Source organism: Colletes gigas, unplaced genomic scaffold, assembly GCF_013123115.1.
Source record: "Colletes gigas isolate AHSC1104 unplaced genomic scaffold, ASM1312311v1 Colletes_gigas_Sc00042, whole genome shotgun sequence".
Taxonomy (NCBI): domain Eukaryota; kingdom Metazoa; phylum Arthropoda; class Insecta; order Hymenoptera; family Colletidae; genus Colletes; species Colletes gigas.
This window is the reverse complement of record NW_025106671.1, coordinates 1,273,653-1,295,445: the sequence shown is the minus strand read 5'-3', so window position 1 is coordinate 1,295,445 and position 21,793 is coordinate 1,273,653. Positions and strand designations below refer to the sequence as shown.

Below are 21,793 nucleotides of genomic sequence, written 5' to 3'. Positions count from 1 at the left end.
TTCAACAGTTAAAATTTATTAAATCCACAGTCTAGTGGCAAGTTATCAACACCAAACAGTTGAAAACCCAATGTTGAACAACCAAAGTGCAACTATATTACACAGTTTTCTCAAGTTAATCCAAAACTATTGCAACTATTAAAATTCAAAAACAAATGTGGAGACTCGAAATATTTGTTATATTTTTGCATATTAAGTGCATTCTGTAATCCTTCAACACTTACAATTTATTAAATTCACAGTCTAACGACAATTCATCAACACCAAACAGTTGAACAACCAAAGTGCAACTATATTACACAGTTTTCCCAAATTATTCCAACACTATTGCAACTATTTAAATTCAATAACATAGACTTGAAATATTCCTTACATTTTTGCATATTAAATGTATTTTGTAATTCTTCAACAGTTAAAATTTATTAAATTCACAGTCTAACGACCAGTTATCAACACCAAACAGTTGAAACCCCAATGTTGAACAACCAATGTTGAATAATCAATGTTGAACAACCAATGTTGAATAATCAATGTTGAATAACCAATGTTGAACAACCAAAGTGCAACTATTACACAGTTTTCTCAAATTATTCCAACACCATTGCAACTATTAAAATTCAAAAACAAATGTGGAGACTCGAAATATTTGTTATATTTTTGCATATTAAGTGCATTCTGTAATCCTTCAACACTTACAATTTATTAAATTCACAGTCTAACGACAATTCATCAACACCAAACAGTTGAACAACCAAAGTGCAACTATATTACACAGTTTTCCCAAATTATTCCAACACTATTGCAACTATTTAAATTCAATAACATAGACTTGAAATATTCCTTACATTTTTGCATATTAAATGCATTTTGTAATTCTTCAACAGTTAAAATTTATTAAATTCACAGTCTAACGACCAGTTATCAACACCAAACAGTTGAAAACCCAATGTTGAACAACCAATGTTGAATAATCAATGTTGAACAACCAATGTTGAATAATCAATGTTGAATAACCAATGTTGAACAACCAAAGTGCAACTATTACACAGTTTTCTCAAATTATTCCAACACCATTGCAACTATTAAAATTCAAAAACAAATGTGGAGACTCGAAATATTTCTTATATTTTTGCATATTAAGTGCATTCTGTAATCCTTCAACACTTACAATTTATTAAATTCACAGTCTAACGACAATTCATCAACACCAAACAGTTGAACAACCAAAGTGCAACTATATTACACAGTTTTCCCAAATTATTCCAACACTATTGCAACTATTTAAATTCAATAACATAGACTTGAAATATTCCTTACATTTTTGCATATTAAATGCATTTTGTAATTCTTCAACAGTTAAAATGTATTAAATTCACAGTCTAACGACCAGTTATCAACACCAAACACTTGAAAACCCAATGTTGAACAACCAATGTTGAATAATCAATGTTGAACAACCAATGTTGAATAATCAATGTTGAATAACCAATGTTGAACAACCAAAGTGCAACTATATTACACAGTTTTCTCAAGTTAATCCAACACTATTGCAACTATTAAAATTCAAAAACAAATGTGGAGACTCGAAATATTTCTTATATTTTTGCATATTAAGTGCATTCTGTAATCCTTCAACACTTACAATTTATTAAATTCACAGTCTAACGACAATTCATCAACACCAAACAGTTGAACAACCAAAGTGCAACTATATTACACAGTTTTCCCAAATTATTCCAACACTATTGCAACTATTTAAATTCAATAACATAGACTTGAAATATTCCTTACATTTTTGCATATTAAATGCATTTTGTAATTCTTCAACAGTTAAAATTTATTAAATTCACAGTCTAACGACCAGTTATCAACACCAAACAGTTGAAAACCCAATGTTGAACAACCAATGTTGAATAATCAATGTTGAATAACCAATGTTGACCAACCAATGTTGAACAACGAAAGTGCAACTATATTACACAGTTTTCCCAAATCATTCCAACACTATTCCCAACAATTAAAATTCAAAAAAAAATTCAGAGACTCCTTTCAACGACTTATCAAATTACCAATCAGAAAATCTGCCTCCAAGTATGGCGGACGCTTAAACGGAGAGATCAGCGATCGTTAAAAAAATTAATTTCCATCAAGAATGTCATTAAACTGGCTTTACGGGGGAAACGAGATACGCGTCTCCTCTCATCCGACGATAATATCGGACAAAGTAATGGCATATTCGCCTTTTCTCAGTTTACTTCGATGAAAGTTCGAGCGTTAACTTCGTTTTGCGCCGGGCTTTCGGGCAAAACGCGAAATGTCCTCGCGCAAATCGCGTCGACTCGGTTTCTCGCTGAATATATTTTGTTTCCTTTTGAAATTACAAACGGTGAAAATTTCATAGCCAGCTGGGACAACGTTGTTCTCCGCTTTCTAAATATGCACTTTGTTCTCGCGGCTAATTACGTTCGCAACTAAAACAATTACAAGGGAGGTTTAAAGGGCAATATACAAAGGGGTGCAAAAAAATAGGGGTTGAATCATTTATCACAAAAATAAATTATAAATATGCAAAAAGATCTCGAAGTTATTTATAAATAATTAAGGTAAATTATAAATATGCAAATTCAAAATTTCGAAGTTATTTATAAATAATTAAATTAAATTATAAATATGCAAATTTAAAGATCTCGAAGTTATTCATAAATAATTAAGGTAAATTATAAATATGCAAATTCAAAAATTTCGAAGTTATTTATAAATAATTAAATTAAATTATAAATATGCAAATTTAAAAATTTCGAAAATATGAAAATTATTTATCCTTTTTTTCAGTTTTATCAAAAGATTGGCTTTTCGAAATAAATTTTGAAAGTCATAAATAAATTTTTATTTTATTGATTCATCATTGTGGACAAAATTTATTAAAAAAAAGCCACTCCTGTACTAATAAAACAAAAAAAAATATCTCATTAGAATAAACAATATCGTGAACTTCAGAGGCCTGTATTATTTAAATAAATTCAAAACCAGCAAAATGATGACTTAAACTACCCTTAATATCGCATAATCTACATAATATTAAATTTTGAACAAAATCGAGGACATCAATTTTGCAATAAAAAATTTGAATTTTAAGGTACCAAAATCCAGTGTAAAATGGGAAATTATTTCTACCTGACACCTGAATATTATATCTGAAAATATTTCGACTTTGGAATCGTCTATTTTATTCGAAAAATTTGTACTCTTCAGAAATTATGGAAAATCACAGTTTGCTCAGAAAAACGCGTGTTGATTCAACTAAAGAACGTCGTGGGGACGGGAAATGTAACCGACAGGGACTATTAAATCGCTGTGCTCGATGTTTTTGTGAGATTTGCATACGACTTCTGCGTTTCAGCGATCGACAAAAGGAAAAAGATTTATTTCGCGACGGGGAAACGTCCTCTGCGAGCACGTACGCATCTCCCGGTTAACTCGAGACGTTTGTCAGCGTTATTGACAGACAGGAGTCTCCGGTGAGCTCGCCACAGCACGAATATAGTCGACAGAACGATGAAAAATACACTTAACGGTCGCCAACGGCGAAGAAAAATGCTGGAGTCTTTTGAATCGAGCTTCGACCGTCCGCCATTTTCTAAATGGCGCTCGAAACCGCCGAGGGAACACGGAGAGCGCTCTTGGCGGAAGTTAACAAACAGCAAGAATCTCTTAAGTTAAACGCGTTTGACGATAGTTGAGAAAAATGAGATCTCGAGGAGGAAGAATCTTGTATTTTATGTGGATGTTGACGATTGCGTGAACTTTCGTTACACTAGTCTGAGAGAAATTCAATTTGTGGGGTTCTTTGTTAGAACTGACGAGTTTATAAAGTCAATATGGCGGCGGGAGTCGTGGAAACGAGTGACTAGGTTGGTTTTTCTCTGCTTAAACGATTCGTTTTAATAAATTAGAAATTAATATAGGAATTTGATATAAGAATTGACTATTTTTTCAAGAATTTAATATAACTAACTATTTTTTCTGGAAAGAAATCTTGAAACTAAAGATTGCACATTTTCGATCAAATATTTCTTATAACTGACAATGTTTCAAATTCAATATGGCGTCGTACGAACGAGTGACTAGTTTTATTTCACTCTTCATAAACGATTTAATAAATCAGCAATTAATATAACAATTTGATATAACAAATGACAACTATTTTTTCACGAAAAAAATCTTGAAAATCAATGTAACCAATCAAAGACTACACATTTTCGAAGAAACAGTTCTTATAACTGACAATGTTGCAAATTCAATATGGCGTCGTACAGACGAGTGAATAGTTTTATTTCTCTCTTCTCAAACGATTCGTTTTAATAAATCAGCAATTAATGTAACAAATGACAACTATATTTTCACGAAAGAAATCTTGAAACCAAATATTGCACATTTTGGATCAAATGAACAATTCAATTTGAACAGTTCTCTGTTAAAACTGACGAGTTTATAAAGTCAATATGGCGTCTGGAGTCGTAGAAACTAGTGACTAGTTTGGTTTCTCTCTTCTCAAACGATTCGTTTTAATAAATCAGCAATTAATATAAGAAATGACAACTATTTTTTCTGGAAAGAAATCTTGAAACTAAAGATTGCACATTTTCGATCAAATATTTCTTATAACTGACAATGTTTCAAATTCAATATGGCGTCGTACGAACGAGTGACTAGTTTTATTTCTCTCTTCTTAAATGATTTAATAAATCAGCAATTAATATAACAATTTGATATAACAAATGACAACTATTTTTTCACGAAGGAAATCTTGAAAGTCAATGTAACCAATCAAAGACTACACATTTTCGAAGAAACAGTTCTTATAACTGACAATGTTGCAAATTCAATATGGCGTCGTACAGACGAGTGACTAGTTTTATTTCTCTCTTCTCAAACGATTCGTTTTAATAAATCAGCAATTAATGTAACAAATGACAACTATATTTTCACGAAAGAAATCTTGAAACCAAATATTGCACATTTTGGATCAAATGAACAATTCAATTTGAACAGTTCTCTGTTAAAACTGACGAGTTTATAAAGTCAATATGGCGTCTGGAGTCGTAGAAACTAGTGACTAGTTTGGTTTCTCTCTTCTCAAACGATTCGTTTTAATAAATCAGCAATTAATATAAGAAATGACAACTATTTTTTCTGGAAAGAAATCTTGAAACTAAAGATTGCACATTTTCGATCAAATATTTCTTATAACTGACAATGTTTCAAATTCAATATGGCGTCGTACGAACGAGTGACTAGTTTTATTTCACTCTTCATAAACGATTTAATAAATCAGCAATTAATATAACAATTTGATATAACAAATGACAACTATTTTTTCACGAAAAAAATCTTGAAAATCAATGTAACCAATCAAAGACTACACATTTTCGAAGAAACAGTTCTTATAACTGACAATGTTGCAAATTCAATATGGCGTCGTACAGACGAGTGACTAGTTTTATTTCTCTCTTCTCAAACGATTCGTTTTAATAAATCAGCAATTAATGTAACAAATGACAACTATATTTTCACGAAAGAAATCTTGAAACCAAATATTGCACATTTTGGATCAAATGAACAATTCAATTTGAACAGTTCTCTGTTAAAACTGACGAGTTTATAAAGTCAATATGGCGTCTGGAGTCGTAGAAACTAGTGACTAGTTTGGTTTCTCTCTTCTCAAACGATTCGTTTTAATAAATCAGCAATTAATATAAGAAATGACAACTATTTTTTCTGGAAAGAAATCTTGAAACTAAAGATTGCACATTTTCGATCAAATATTTCTTATAACTGACAATGTTTCAAATTCAATATGGCGTCGTACGAACGAGTGACTAGTTTTATTTCACTCTTCATAAACGATTTAATAAATCAGCAATTAATATAACAATTTGATATAACAAATGACAACTATTTTTTCACGAAAAAAATCTTGAAAATCAATGTAACCAATCAAAGACTACACATTTTCGAAGAAACAGTTCTTATAACTGACAATGTTGCAAATTCAATATGGCGTCGTACAGACGAGTGACTAGTTTTATTTCTCTCTTCTCAAACGATTCGTTTTAATAAATCAGCAATTAATGTAACAAATGACAACTATATTTTCACGAAAGAAATCTTGAAACCAAATATTGCACATTTTGGATCAAATGAACAATTCAATTTGAACAGTTCTCTGTTAAAACTGACGAGTTTATAAAGTCAATATGGCGTCTGGAGTCGTAGAAACTAGTGACTAGTTTGGTTTCTCTCTTCTCAAACGATTCGTTTTAATAAATCAGCAATTAATATAAGAAATGACAACTATTTTTTCTGGAAAGAAATCTTGAAACTAAAGATTGCACATTTTCGATCAAATATTTCTTATAACTGACAATGTCTCAAATTCAATATGGCGTCGTGCAAACGACTGAATAGTCTCATTTCTCATTTCTCAAACGATTCTAATACAATTCAGCGTCGAATATCTTCAAAAGTTTTTTAATATAACAAATAAGAACTATTTTTCCATTAAAAAAATCTTGAAACCAAAAATTGCACATTTTCTATCAAATGAAAAATTTGAACAGTTCTTTCTTTTAACTGACAACGTCCCAAATTCAATATGGCGTCCTACAAACAAGTAACTAGTCTCATTTCTCTTTTCTCAAACGATTCTAATATAATATAATTCAGCCCTGAATATTTCTAAGAGTTTACGTTGATTTTAGCCATAGAAATATGTTTTCCAACGAAATAACTCCTGAATTTCAAGAATATAATACCAAACTACACGGTTTCGTTCCAAAGAAAAATTCAACGAACGTAACTATCTATCTTTGTCGATTGGACGTCTGAAATAACCAACGAATTCCTCTTAAAAACATCTGAACTTTCTGTACGAATTAAACAGCGGGGCCGGAAGCGAGCATAATGAACTCCATGAAAAGGCTGGGCTGCGATAAACCAGCTCTCTACCAAACTATAAACAACCCGCGGGAACTTTTTGCGGGGCCGCAACAGGAGAGTCCTGCCTTCTACAATTAGAACCGCAGAAATAGGTTAATAATTAATTACTCCCAGTTACTAACGAACAGGCATCTCGCTTTGAATGCTATTGTCTGCACGCGAGCGCGAAGAAAAGCTCGGTGAAGAAAAGGAAGTTGCATTTACCTTGTCCGTGGCACTAAACGCGTTTACATTATTTGTGTTCTAACCTTCGCTCGCGGATGAAAAGAAACGTAACATCTTCACGTGAAAAAACTGACGATCACGCGTTACATAGCACTGGTACTTTCAACAAACTTATCATCTATTTTTACAATGAGTGTAAAAAGTATTGAAAAATATATTGTTTATATAAATATCAAGAAAAATTAACAAAATTACAGAAATAAACGATGTCAATTTTTTTATTGTTTATTTGATATTAGTGTTCTAGAGACTCTGGAGAATACATATAAAGCAAAAATAAGTATTAACAAAATTATTAAATATACAGGGTGTCCCGACAACCATGGGAAAAATTTTAATGAGGGATTCTGGGGGCCAAAATAAGACGAAAATGAGGAATAGTAATTTGTTGATGGAGGCTTCGTTAAATAGTTATTAACAATTAAATTCGAGAATTTCAAATCGTTCTGGAAAAATTATTTTCCGTTCCGGGGGTCAATTACAATCATTTTTGGTGATTACACATACCTTAGAATTCCTATCCACTTTCGAGAAAAAAATTCGAGAAGGTATTGAAATTTTTAGACGAAATTGAAATATTTAAAATCATGCTAAAAAAATTATATTTAGTTACAGGGGACAATTACAATCATTTTTGGTCATTACACATATTCCCGAAATCCTACGCAGTTTCGAGAAAAAAATTCCCTAGCGAAAATCTAATTTAATTGCCCAAATTTTTCGACGGAAAAAAAAAATTTCAAATCGTTTTGGAAAAATTATTTTCGATTGCGGGGGTTAATTACAATAATTTTTGGTGAATAGACATACCCTCGAAATTCTACCCAGTTTCTAGAAAAAAATTCGAGAAAGTGTGAAATTTTTCGACGGGAAAAAAAAATTGCAAATCGTTCTGGAAAAATTATTTTCGGTTTCGAGGGTCAATTTCAATCATTTTTGGTGAATAGACATACCCCCGAAATCCTGCGCATTTTCGAGAAAAAAATTCAGTTCTCGCGAATCTTTAAATGTTGATAACTTTTTAACGAAGCCTCCATCAACAAATTGGTATTCTTGATTTTTGTCTTATTTTGGCCTCTAGAATCCCTCATTAAAATTTTTCCCATGGTTATTCAGACACTCTGTATAAGCAATAAAGTAAAAATATCAAGTAAACCAAAAAAAAGAATAGTTTATATAAATATCGAGAGAAATGGACAAAATTACAGAAATAAACAATATAAATATTTCTTTTGTTTATGTGAAAAAATATTGTCTAATAAACATTATTATTCAGCATACTTTGGTCGTGATTAATCACTGTACGAATACTTTTTACACACACTGCACATTTCTAAACGCTTTCTTTGGAAGATCGCCGCACGAGACACACTTGTCCTCCAACGTTACGTGATTTGCAATAATTTATCAGACAACCCTTGCACGCGACGGGCGAGTGGAGCGTCAACAGATCGCTCAAAACAGTGTTTCTCAAACTTACACATTCCAAAAGTTTCCCATCTTAAAAATCTCAAACGCTCACGGATCAAAATTACTAGACTCATTCTAGGGAATTTATTTAATATCGGTTCTCCGTGCATTGGACTCGAAATCTTCCACGTATCGTTCTTATCGATGCAACAAATTCAAAAAGCACAAAACGTGACGAAAAAAAAAAAATTTTGGTCCCTCGCGGGGAATTCAATTTTTTCCCCTATGAATTTTTATATTTTCGCTTCGAAACGATCCAAAGCTTGTCCCAGTTTTCAAAATCACCCCCCGTATATAAAAATTCCCCATTTTGTAACCTACAGTTACGAATAAAATTTAGTCAAAGTAGCATAACTATTATGCAAGATAACAAAATCAATTGCAAATATGAGAATACTGATGAAAATCGAAAATCTGGTAAATAGCATTCCACGATGTTTAGAATCAATTATTGCAAGAAAGGGTGGTCATATTGATTTTCTATTTTTGTCTATTTTATAACCTGCCTAGTTATTTTTGTCCCTCGACAATTAACCCCATAATATACGATTTAATTTTGTTCAAATTTATTCGTACAATGGCCACGAAAAAATGATAGTTTCATTTAACAAATATCTCGAGAATATTAAATGAGTATTAAAGTAAATAGCCTCATGATTGCAAAACTTAACATCAAGAACAAGGTTAACCAACATTTTCATTAAATATACCTTACAATTATACGTTAAACAATCAGCCATAAAGATATATCACAAAACTTAAGTGCACAATAGTTATACCACTTTGGTAACATTTAATTTGTCTCGTGTATCTACACACTTTAACAGTAGCTAACGCGTTCTTAATAAATATGCCCCATATCCTCTAAATTACGTTTCACGCGTGTAAACACGCCTTCTAACTTTCACCGATTCACTAGAATTCGCGAAAATAATACCATTCCCCGTTACACGATAGTTTAGTTAAAACAGTACGTTTTGTAGGAATCAAACCTGTAAGCGTTTCGCGAAATGTGAGGTTATGTAGAACGTCAAAGTGCACACAAATCAGAACGATCGCCGTCGCGGTCATTACACGGATCGACCGATTACCCGACGCTTCGAATCCAAATAAACGTAGTCGTGACACGACTATCAATCCGCACGCGTCCCGGAGCAACAAGAACGAACGTGGAAAGACGAGTCCAACCGAAAAACAACCGCGTACACGTTTTCGTTTTAATGATCTGTTCCCCCTCCGCCGAAACAGAGGTCTCGTGCGTCGTTAACGAATCTGGTAACTTGTCTACTTACAATGCGCTCGAGTTCCCTGCGTGCGTGTTTTTTCTTTTCCCTCCTAATTAGACGCTGCGCTGCGCGTGTCAACGCACTCGCCGGCGGTGAAAAAGGGCAGGTCATGCACGGTTCACTCGCGCACCAGCACCGTGGAAGACACAAAACCAGTCGAGGGAAAGATCGCGGAGGAAGTGGCCGGAGAGGAAGAGATCATGCCTCCTCGATCGTGGTGTCGGGTAACCGGGAAACGTATCGCGGCACAGTTCACGCCCGACGTACGAACACCGTTTGGCTGGTGTCCTTGCCCGACTGGGTATCGCCGCGTCGCGTGCATCGGCCGGCGCTGTACACGACTGACTGACCGGACTCCCGGAGACGAGGGCACGCGAGAAAACAACGGCGAGAGAGAAACGTGAAACGAGAAACGAGGAACGAGTCGCGGGGGCAGCTGGACGGCCGTGACCAACGCGCCAACGGCCGCCGGAGGATGAATGGGGAGACCCGGGGACACGCACGTCCTTCTCGCGGGGGGGCGCGTGTGATTTTCGCGCGAGTCCACCGCCGTGGCAAATCGTGACGAGCACGATCGAGACGACGGCCACCGCGTCGAGGAGGCACGAAAACTACCCGCGCTGCGGCGCTGCTGGCTCGCCACGGGCCAAACACGAGCGGGCACGAACGGCCACGGAAACGCACGAGGCTTGATGTCGGGGACTCGTCGCTTTCAATTTATCGCACGCGCGTCCCTTCAACCCTTACGATTATTTTTACGGGCTCGAGCTCTGTTTCTGCCATCTGGTTTGCTTATCTTTGTGGGAGGAAATGGCCGAACACAGGGTTTTTTGAACGTTTGAACGGGTTAATGCGTTGATGGTTGAGTGTTGGTGTGTGATATAGTGGTTCTGAGCTAGAGGGGTCTACATTTTTTGGTTAGTTTGTTGATTGTGATACTTTATGAAAGCATTTATGGTAAAGAGCGTGATTGGGTGATTGGAACAAGTGTTGCGGGGTAAGCATGTTTTTTATGTATATTGAAGGTTGTTAACGATAAAATGTGATGTTCAAACTTTTGTTTCTCCACACAAGGTCATACAACTGTACACTCGAGTATATTGTCCGAGTTTTAGGTTAAATAGCTTGTGAAATTATTAACAATGGGTCACGATAGGAAATTAGGTGACCGTGAAATAACAGTAATTTTAAGTTTATATAGAGAAAAGTGTTCCCATTGGGAAAATTGCTAAGGTAATGTATAATTGTTTTCAAAATGGAGGGAAATATGGGGAGAGAAAAGCACAGGGCGACAAAAAGTGACCTCTGACGTGCAATTTTATGAATTGCATTAAATTCTGCGGGCACTGCGAGAGAAACTGCATTAGAGCTGGTGTAAATGCGAATTTTCGTAATGTACAACGTATTATACAAGAATGTAAGTACATATAACCTAAAAAATTAACCATCCAATGTACAGTCTAGGATCGTTTTCAGCTACAGTGGGATTTTGGGGGTATGTCTATTCACCAAAAATTATTGTAATTGTAATTATTGTGATTTAAAATTTTCTTTCGAAAAATTTGTTTACCTTCCCCAATTTTTTTCTCGAAAATGCGTAGAATTTTGAAAACATGTGTATTCACCAAAAATGATTGTAAATGCCCCCTGCAATAGAAAATAATTTTTCCAGTACGATTTGGAATTTTTTAAGTTTTTCGAAAAATTTGTCCATCTTCCCCAATTTTTTCCTCGAAAATGCGTGGGATTTCGAGGATATGTGTAATCACAAAAAATAATTGTAAATGCCCCCTGCAACCGAAAATAATTTTTCCAGAGCGATTTGGAATTTTTGAATTTTTTCGAAAAATTTGCCCACCTACTCGAATTTTTTTCTCGAAAATGTGTAGGATTTCGAGGGTATGTGTAATCACAAAAAATAATTGTGAATGCCCCCTGCAACCGAAAATAATTTTTCCAGAACGATTTGGTATTTTTTGTTTTTTGAAAAATTTGACCACCTTCCCCAATTTTTTTCTCGAAAATGCGTAGGATTTCGAAAATATGTGTATACACAAAAAGTTATTGTAATTGCCCCTTGTAACCGAAAATAATTTTTCCACATCGATTTGAAATTTTTGAATTTTTTCGAAAAATTTGTTCACCTACTCGAATTTTTTTCTCGAAAATGCGTAGTATTTCGAAAATATGTGTATACACAAAAAGTTATTGTAATTGCCCCTTGTAACCGAAAATAATTTTTCCACATCGATTTGGAATTTTTGAATTTTTTCGAAAAATTTGTCCACCTACTCGAATTTTTTTCTCGAAAATGCGTAGTATTTCGAAAATATGTGTATACACTAAAAATGATTGTAATTGCCCCCTGCAACCGAAAATAATTTTTCCAGAACGATTCGAAATTTTTATTTTAATACCCGTAACCTCTGTCGATTTTTCTTAAAAATTCGTTTTTGATTATTGATATATTTGACACTGCACGAAAGTGTTGTTTAATACTATGGTGTATTTATAATAAGTGTTTAATACTAATATTAGTGAGGTTTTTTTTTCTCTAAAATAGAATATCCCTATATTTGTTACTAGAATATTGTAGCTGGCAGAAGGACAAATTCAATCATAAATACGTTCACCTACATGTAACCTTCAGCTACAAAATATGCGTATAATATGAAAATATATAATATGCAGGAAGCGGTGACAATATTAGCAGCAAGGCGTCAACAAAGTGGGCATGCACTTAATAGATTTTTTGCGAAACGATTTGAATAAAATTACGCAAGATTGTTAAATTGTTGTCTCGAAAGAAAAACAACCAGGAGAATATTACAAAGTCACTGGCAAACAAGTCGCTTAAAAAAAAGTGGTAAAAGACGAACACTTTGGAAGGAAATATAAGGTGGAAAAATCAAATAAGAGTGCTGAGTTTTTTTATACATTTTTTTTACAGCGATTCAGGTTATGCATCGAGTTGCTTGGCACCGTGTACTTGAATATGTATTTCGTTTTAGCACTAAAAACGTTTTTTTGTACATGAAAAATATATAAATATGCAATTATACATTTGAAATTTAAATGTGTATTGAACATGTATAAATATACCAAACACAAAGTTCTCATTAATATGACAAACTGTACGAATATGAAATTAGTTTGTTTATTATTGTCTGTTATGAAATAAAATTCAGAAATGTGTTCTGGATTAATTGTTTAAATAATAGTTTGTTCTAAATTGTGTGTTTAGTTAATTGTAAATGTGTTTGGTTTTTTGGATCGATGTTCGTTGATTATTTAAAATTGTTTATATAATAATTTGTTCTAAATTGTGTGTTTAGTTAATTGTGTCAGAAATAAAGCGCCATCTGTTTCTGCGCCATCTGGAGTTATTCTGATTTACTATTTTTTCGTAGCTGTGTGTCTTCTGTGTGGAACGAAGCCTCGAGCTAATTAAATTTGTTTTTTTCAGAGAGGAAGGCGAGTTTTATACATTTGCAATCCTAAAATTCCCAGAAATTGTAAACGAGTTTGTTTATTTATCAATGTTCATTGATTATTTAAAATTATATGAACGATATTTTATTCTAAATTGTGTATTTAGTTAATTGTAAAAGAGTTTGTTTTTCTATCAATGTCCATTGATTATTTAAAATGATTTAGATCATAATTTGTTCTAAATTGTGTATTTAGTTTATTGTAAATGAGTTTGTCTCTTTGATCAATGTTCTTTGAGTATTTAAAATTATTTAAACAATACTTTATTCTAAATTATGCATTTAATTAATCATAAATAAAAATTGAATGAATAGAGAATGAATTTAGAATAAAGTATCGTTTATATAATTTTAAATTATCAATGAAATTTGATAAAAATGCTCAATTACAATTAATTAAATACACAATTTAGAACAAAGTATTATTTAAATAATTTTAATTATTCAATGAACATTGATTATTTAAAATGATTTAACTAATACTTAATTCTAAATTATCCATTTAATTAATTCTAAATGAACAATGAATGTTCACTGATTATTTAAAATTATTTAAACGATACTTTATTCTAAATTGTACATTTAATTAATTCTAAATGAGTTAGTTTTTTTATCAATATTTTCAAGTGGAATTTCACGAGGTACTCGTTAGTTTCTCGTTATTCCCGTTTTATTTCCCACAGTTTGGAGCACATTTGGAAATAATTTAACAATAATAGGGAACAGAAGCGTGGCGTTTGATCCTGTCGCTCATCGTTTATGCTTCACGTTCGTCTCTATTTAACGGGGACAACATTGACACGTAATGAAAAACACGTGATTGCAATGCCTTGGGCATTCCTTACGATCCAATAATTGGCATCACACATTTATCGCCCATTACACGGCCATTACGTCAACAGAAATACATAATTAGAAACAGGAGCTAATAACACAGTAGATTAGAAACGCGCTAGACCGGTAACAATTAATTTGGTAATTTGTCTCCGGACACTTTACATTTATCATTAATCCTCAGACGAAAAAAAATAAACAATGACACTTAAAAAATTAACATCGACATTTTTAGAAAAAATTAATTTTTTTTATTGCCAATGTTCAATTTTTATTAATCGACTATCTTGAATAGGCAAATATCATTGCAACAAATAAATTTGCAATAAACAAATAAAATAATGAAATTTTGCATCCCCCAAAAATTAATCAAATAGGCAAATATCTTTGCAACAAATAAATTTGCAATAAAAAAATAAAATAATAAAATGTTGCATCCCCCAAAAATTAATCAAATTTATTGATTTTTTCGTAGATCACGTTACAATAAATTAGTATAAACATATAAATAAACAAATAATTTTTGCAAAAAAATAAAATAATCTGTACTATTATATAAAGAGAGAGCCGATTTTTATGTTCGCGCAAAACTCAAGACCTATTGAACCGATCATCCTCAAATTTTGACACGTTATTCCTGCATACTCTAGGACGGACATAGGCTGTGTAGCATGTCTCAGAAGCGCGTTATTAACATGTAATTTATATGCAAAGATTTCATGTGTACGACTGTTTGGCAGGCCACGTGACCCCTGTATACGACAGTCTACTTGCGCGCGCATGCGCGTATTCGGCCCGCGCGATACCTCGCCCGTAGCAGTACTGCGACGTTACCGCCAGGTGGCGAAGCTTCTCGAGCGCTTTCTCGCGAGAGAATTGCATTATCGCGGATATATATGTCAGGACGATCGTCTGATCATAAATTGATTTTTGCTAGTATGTTATAACCTCTAAAAATTAATTTAGTTTAATTTCCAACGTCTGAACGCGAAATTAATGTGCAAGCGCCATTTTAACGGAAGGAAATAGATTATGCAATTTCAGTATTAAACGTTCGTATTATCTACGTGTGACTATTTCGCGCGTTGATTATTCGTTGCATCGTGAATCGTAATTTCTTTTTTACGCCAACGGGAGTTCTAATCGCTCGATCTAAAAACAGAAATAATACGTCGATATCATTGAGTTTCCGAATCGAGGGGGGGGGGATTTGCGTTTGGAGCACGGGTTCCGTAAATGTATTCAAGAAATACGAAAGTTTCGTCGAGCACGATTCCACAGTCTTCGTTTTATTTTGTTAAAATTCGACAGTTTCGCGACGGGCGAAAAAAGGGGAACTTTCGGGGATAAGTGGATTCGAAACTGTTGGTCGAAAGTTTTTAGAGTGGATCTGGGCCCCCCGTAAGTTCCAACGTGGCCTTCGAGATGTCGAAGAATAGAGTCGAATGCCTTTTCCATGGAGAGTTACGAATTCTACGGTTTTTCTTCATTCGAGCCACGATTTTCGAGTTTTCCCGCCAATCAAATAATATACAAGGTGTTCAGTCAATACTGGGAAACATTTTAATGGAAGATTCTGGAGGCCAAAATGAAGAATATTAATTTGTTGATGGAGGCTTCGTTAAAAAGTTATTAACGTTAAACATGTGAATGTAATCTTTCATTGTTTGAATTTTGAATCATTAAAATTCTCCAATTCGTTCAGAAGTTATGGAATTTTGAATATTTGAATGAAATTTTAGGGAAACATTTATGGTCAGGCAATTTGTTCTTAGTAAAGAATTTTTTTCTCGAAAGTGCGTGGGATTTTGGGGGTATGTTTATTGACCAAAAATGATTGTAATCGACCCCTAGAACAAAAAATAATTTTTCCAAGAAGATTCGAAATTTTTTTTTTCCCACCTAAAATTTTCAGCATCTACTCGAATTTTTTTCTCGAAACTGCGTAGGATTTCGGGGGTATGTCTATTCACGAAAAATGATTGTAATTGACCCCTGCAACTAAAAATAATTTTTTTAGAACGATTTGAAAATTTTTTTTCCCGACGAAAAATTTAAGCACTGTTGATTTTTCTTACGAATTTGTTTTTTATTTTTAGTTATATCGTTTGACATACTATAGAAAAGTTGTCTAATACTTTTTTGTAGGCACCCATGAGCACTACTTAAGAAAAAAATTTCAATAAGATACATTAACTATTGTAGGAATTATAGAAGTTTGAAAATTGGACCACTTTTATGGGGGTTTTTCTCATTTTACGGGGTTAAGAACAGTGTTTTCGAATATTCTTGGAATTTCTACATATTCTTCACTAAAATACGCGTTGTTTGCCGTTTGAAAAATTAAAATTCTTCAATCCGTTCAGAAGTTATGGAATTTCAGAGAAACATTTATGGGTCAGGCATTATACTTTCGGTAAGGAATTTTTTTCTCGAAAATGGTTAGGATTTCGATGGTACATCTATTCACCAAAAGTGATTGTAATTGTTCCCCGTATCTAAAAATAATTTTTCCAAAATGATTTGAAAATGGGGAATCATTATATTCATGGTCAGGCATTATACTTTCGGTAAGGAATTTTTTTCTCGAAAATGGTTAGGATTTCGAGGGTATGTCTATTCACCAAAAATGATTGTAATCGACCCCCACAACCAAAAATAATTTTTTCAGAATGATTGGAAATTTTTTAATTTAATTTTTTAGTAACTTATTAATGAAGACTCAGTCAAGAAATTAATATTCTTGATTTTCGTTTTATTTTGGCCTCAAGAATCTCACACACACTCTATTTACAAAAAAACTGGCGTTAAACTACAAGTTTCCACGACTTTCTCGCGTGTAATGATTCCTACTCTTTGCTTGTATTATCATAGTCTTTTTTTCTTGTTTTTTTTTTTCGTGTGTGGGAATTGTAAATACTATTTAAAAAAGCAAAGCTATAATTACTTTTTATTGAGATCAAGAGATCAGAGGTGGCTGATGTGACTTTTTTTTAGCGAGCTTTGGCCTCTGGAGTGCAAATTATAATTTCAGATATCGAGAAAAATGCTATTATTAAGCTATTATGTCGACTAGGATTGATCGTGATATTCGATCACTTCCCAGCAAGTTGAATTGTGTTTTAAAATTTCCCATTTTTAAGGAATCCAGAGAATTTTTTAAGAGTGATATTAAATTATCAAAATTATTTAATTTTGAATATATAATTTTTGAAATTGTAAAAATATTGGGACACCAAATTGAGAATCTGGATTTCGGTATATTTAAATTCAGATTGCATCCGCGGTCGTTTATTTCGAGAATTTGTGCATAAGTTTAGTCACACCCGTGTTTGTCTTCATAGTCTATGACAAACGACTTATGCTTTCGACTAATTCCTGCAAATATCTTGTATTTGGCAACAGCATTGATCGAACATTTTTGGAACGCTATTAATACCTGATGAAACATTTTTAGCATCGTCTCTTCTAACAATCTGAGGAAACACTCTATCCATCCTCCAAAATAAAATTTAGTCAAAATACTATAACTATTATGCACGATAACAAAATAAATTTCTATAAATATTTACGACTGGCATTTGAAAATATTAATAAAAATTGAAAATCTGATAAATAGTATTCTACGATATTTAAATTATTTATATTAATTATTAGATATTTAAAGCAATTATTGTAGCAAAAGGTGGTCATACTACATTTTGATTTTCTATTTTTGTGTATATGTCTTTATGGTAAATAGAGTATTTAACGAATAATTGAAATTAATATATACTCGTTCAAAATGTTATTAAAACAGAAATGTTGTTTAATACTTTTTTATAGAGATTCAAGAGATCTACTATGTAAATAAATTTCAATTAAATAGATTCACTATTGTGTGAGTTATGGTCGTTTGAAAATTAGTCAAGGAACAAGTTTTTTAACATTCTTAGACTTTTTAAATATTCTTCATCAAAATACGGTCAGGAGTTATGATTTATTAAACATTTGCATCAAATTTCAAAGAAACATTTACGGTCAGGCATTATGGTTTCGATAATGAATTTTTTTCTCGAAACTGGGTAGGATTTCGATGGTACTTCTATTCACCAAAAATGATTGTAATTGACCCCTGCAACCAAAAATATTTTTTCCAGAATGATTTGAAAAAGAAGAATCATTATATTCAAGGTCAGGCATTTTATTTTCGGTAAGGAATTTTTTTCTCGAAACTGCGTAGGATTTCGAGTGTATGTCTAATCACCAAAAATAATTATAATTGACCCCTGCAACCAAAAATATTTTTTCCAGAAACATTCGAAAAAGAGGAATCATTATATTCAAGGTCAGGCATTTTATTTTCGGTAAGGAATTTTTTTCTCGAAACTGCGTAGAATTTCGAGTGTATGTCTAATCACCAAAAATAATTATAATTGACCCCCGCATCTAAAAATAATTTTTTCAAAACAATTTGAAAATTTTAATTTCGAAAAATTTATTTCAACTATTTCTAATAATTTATCAGATCTATTTTAACCATCAAATGGCTTAATCAGTCTTAAGAAATATCCTCAGAGATTCTATCTGCGTTAACGATTCAGTATCCATCGCTGCAGCCTCAGAAAATATTCTAATCTGTGTGTACCCTAACGTTTTAACCGATTGTGTGGATGTACGTGCCACTTGGGTGCAAATATGCACAGTAACCGTGTTTATACTAACTGTAGACAACCTGAACTCGAAGATAAGATTAACAGACGTTAGGTAAGAGTTCATTTTATAGGGATATACATACTTAAAGAACACTTGCGCCGCTAGTATGAGGATTCTTTTAATCTCCTTCGAATCGTCATCGAGTACTATTAGGAAGATTCTCATCTCGCGTTTAGAAACAAGAAAATTACATAATAATTTCACCAGAATGAATGAAATATTGCTATTGGAATGGCCAAAAAATTTGTATGGTTCAAAACGTGAGACACATTTGAGATTGCTTGACCATTCAATTGGAAGGTCAAGCAAACACTATTTAACACAGGAACCACAGAAGTGGTCAGAATGAAACACTTGTAATTTCTAATAAAAATTGTAAATTAATTTACAGAGTGAAACAACATTCTTCAATATTTACCAGTAGAAAATATCCTCATTCGATTCTAAATTTTTAATTCTAACCTAAAATTGAATTCCCATCTTTCAGATAGCTTCACAATTCCCATAAAAAGCCAGGCAAACACTATTCAACACTGGAACCACGGAAGTGGTCAAAATGAAACATTTGTAATTTCTAATAAAAATTGTAAATTGATTTACAGAATGAAACAACATTCTTCAATATTTACCAGTAGAAAATATCCTCATTCGATTCTAAATTTTTAATTCTAACCTAAAATTGAATTCCCATCTTTCAGATAGCTTCACAATTCCCATAAAAAGCCAAGCAAACACTATTCAACACTGGAACCACGGAAGTGGTAAAAATGGAACATTTGTAATTTCTAATAAAAATTGTAAATTAATTTACAGAGTGAAACAACATTCTTCAATATTTACCAGTAGAAAATATCCTCATTCGATTCTAAATTTTTAATTCTAACCTAAAATTGAATTCCCATCTTTCAGATAGCTTCACAATTCCCATAAAAAGCCAAGCAAACACTATTCAACACTGGAACCACGGAAGTGGTCAAAATGGAACATTTGTAATTTCTAATAAAAATTGTAAATTAATTTACAGAATGAAACAACATTCTTCAATATTTACCAGTAGAAAATATCCTCATTCGATTCTAAATTTTTAATTCTAACCTAAAATTGAATTCCCATCTTTCAGATAGCTTCACAATTCCCATAAAAAGCCAAGCAAACACTATTCAACACTGGAACCACGGAAGTGGTCAAAATGGAACATTTGTAATTTCTAATAAAAATTGTAAATTAATTTACAGAATGAAACAACACTCTTCAATATTTACCAGTAGAAAATATCCTCATTCGATTCTAAATTTTTAATTCTAACCTAAAATTGAATTCCCATCTTTCAGATAGCTTCACAATTCCCATAAAAAGCCAAGCAAACACTATTCAACACTGGAACCACGGAAGTGGTCAAAATGGAACATTTGTAATTTCTAATAAAAATTGTAAATTAATTTACAGAATGAAACAACATTCTTCAATATTTACCAGTAGAAAATATCCTCATTCGATTCTAAATTTTTAATTCTAACCTAAAATTGAATTCCCATCTTTCAGATAGCTTCGCAATTCCCATAAAAAGCCAGGCAAACACTATTCAACACTGGAACCACGGAAGTGGTCAAAATGGAACATTTGTAATTTCTAATAAAAATTGTAAATTAATTTACAGAATGAAACAACATTCTTCAATATTTACCAGTAGAAAATATCCTCATTCGATTCTAAATTTTTAATTCTAACCTAAAATTGAATTCCCATCTTTCAGATAGCTTCACAATTCCCATAAAAAGCCAAGCAAACACTATTCAACACTGGAACCACGGAAGTGGTAAAAATGGAACATTTGTAATTTCTAATAAAAATTGTAAATTAATTTACAGAGTGAAACAACATTCTTCAATATTTACCAGTAGAAAATATCCTCATTCGATTCTAAATTTTTAATTCTAACCTAAAATTGAATTCCCATCTTTCAGATAGCTTCACAATTCCCATAAAAAGCCAAGCAAACACTATTCAACACTGGAACCACGGAAGTGGTCAAAATGGAACATTTGTAATTTCTAATAAAAATTGTAAATTAATTTACAGAATGAAACAACATTCTTCAATATTTACCAGTAGAAAATATCCTCATTCGATTCTAAATTTTTAATTCTAACCTAAAATTGAATTCCCATCTTTCAGATAGCTTCACAATTCCCATAAAAAGCCAAGCAAACACTATTCAACACTGGAACCACGGAAGTGGTCAAAATGGAACATTTGTAATTTCTAATAAAAATTGTAAATTAATTTACAGAATGAAACAACACTCTTCAATATTTATAGTAGAAAATATCCTCATTCGATTCTAAATTTTTAATTCTAACCTAAAATTGAATTCCCATCTTTCAGATAGCTTCACAATTTCCATAAAAAGCCAAGCAAACACTATTCAACACTGGAACCACAGAAGTGGTCAAAATGGAACATTTGTAATTTCTAATAAAAATTGCAAATTAATTTACAGAATGAAACAACATTCTTCAATATTTACCAGTAGAAAATATCCTCATTCGATTCTAAATTTTTAATTCTAACCTAAAATTGAATTCCCATCTTTCAGATAGCTTCGCAATTCCCATAAAAAGCCAGGCAAACACTATTCAACACTGGAACCACGGAAGTGGTCAAAATGGAACATTTGTAATTTCTAATAAAAATTGTAAATTGATTTACAGAATGAAACAACATTCTTCAATATTTACCAGTAGAAAATATCCTCATTCGATTCTAAATTTTTAATTCTAACCTAAAATTGAA

At 32.4% G+C, this 21,793-nt stretch overlaps 1 protein-coding gene across 3 annotated transcripts in view; it reads right to left on the bottom strand.

Annotated features, from left to right (window-relative positions):
- LOC122402960 (cAMP-specific 3',5'-cyclic phosphodiesterase) overlaps nt 1-21,793 on the bottom strand; it is a 437,543-nt gene that overhangs the window by 338,673 nt on the left and 77,077 nt on the right. For 2 of the 3 annotated variants that reach the window (XM_043406178.1, XM_043406176.1), the window contains exon 1: nt 9,987-10,578. The exons of the other annotated variant lie outside the window; for it this stretch is intronic. The gene's annotated coding sequence lies outside the window, so the exon portion shown is untranslated. Of the gene's footprint in view, nt 1-9,986; nt 10,579-21,793 lie in introns of those variants that run through there. 3 annotated transcript variants of the gene reach the window in all.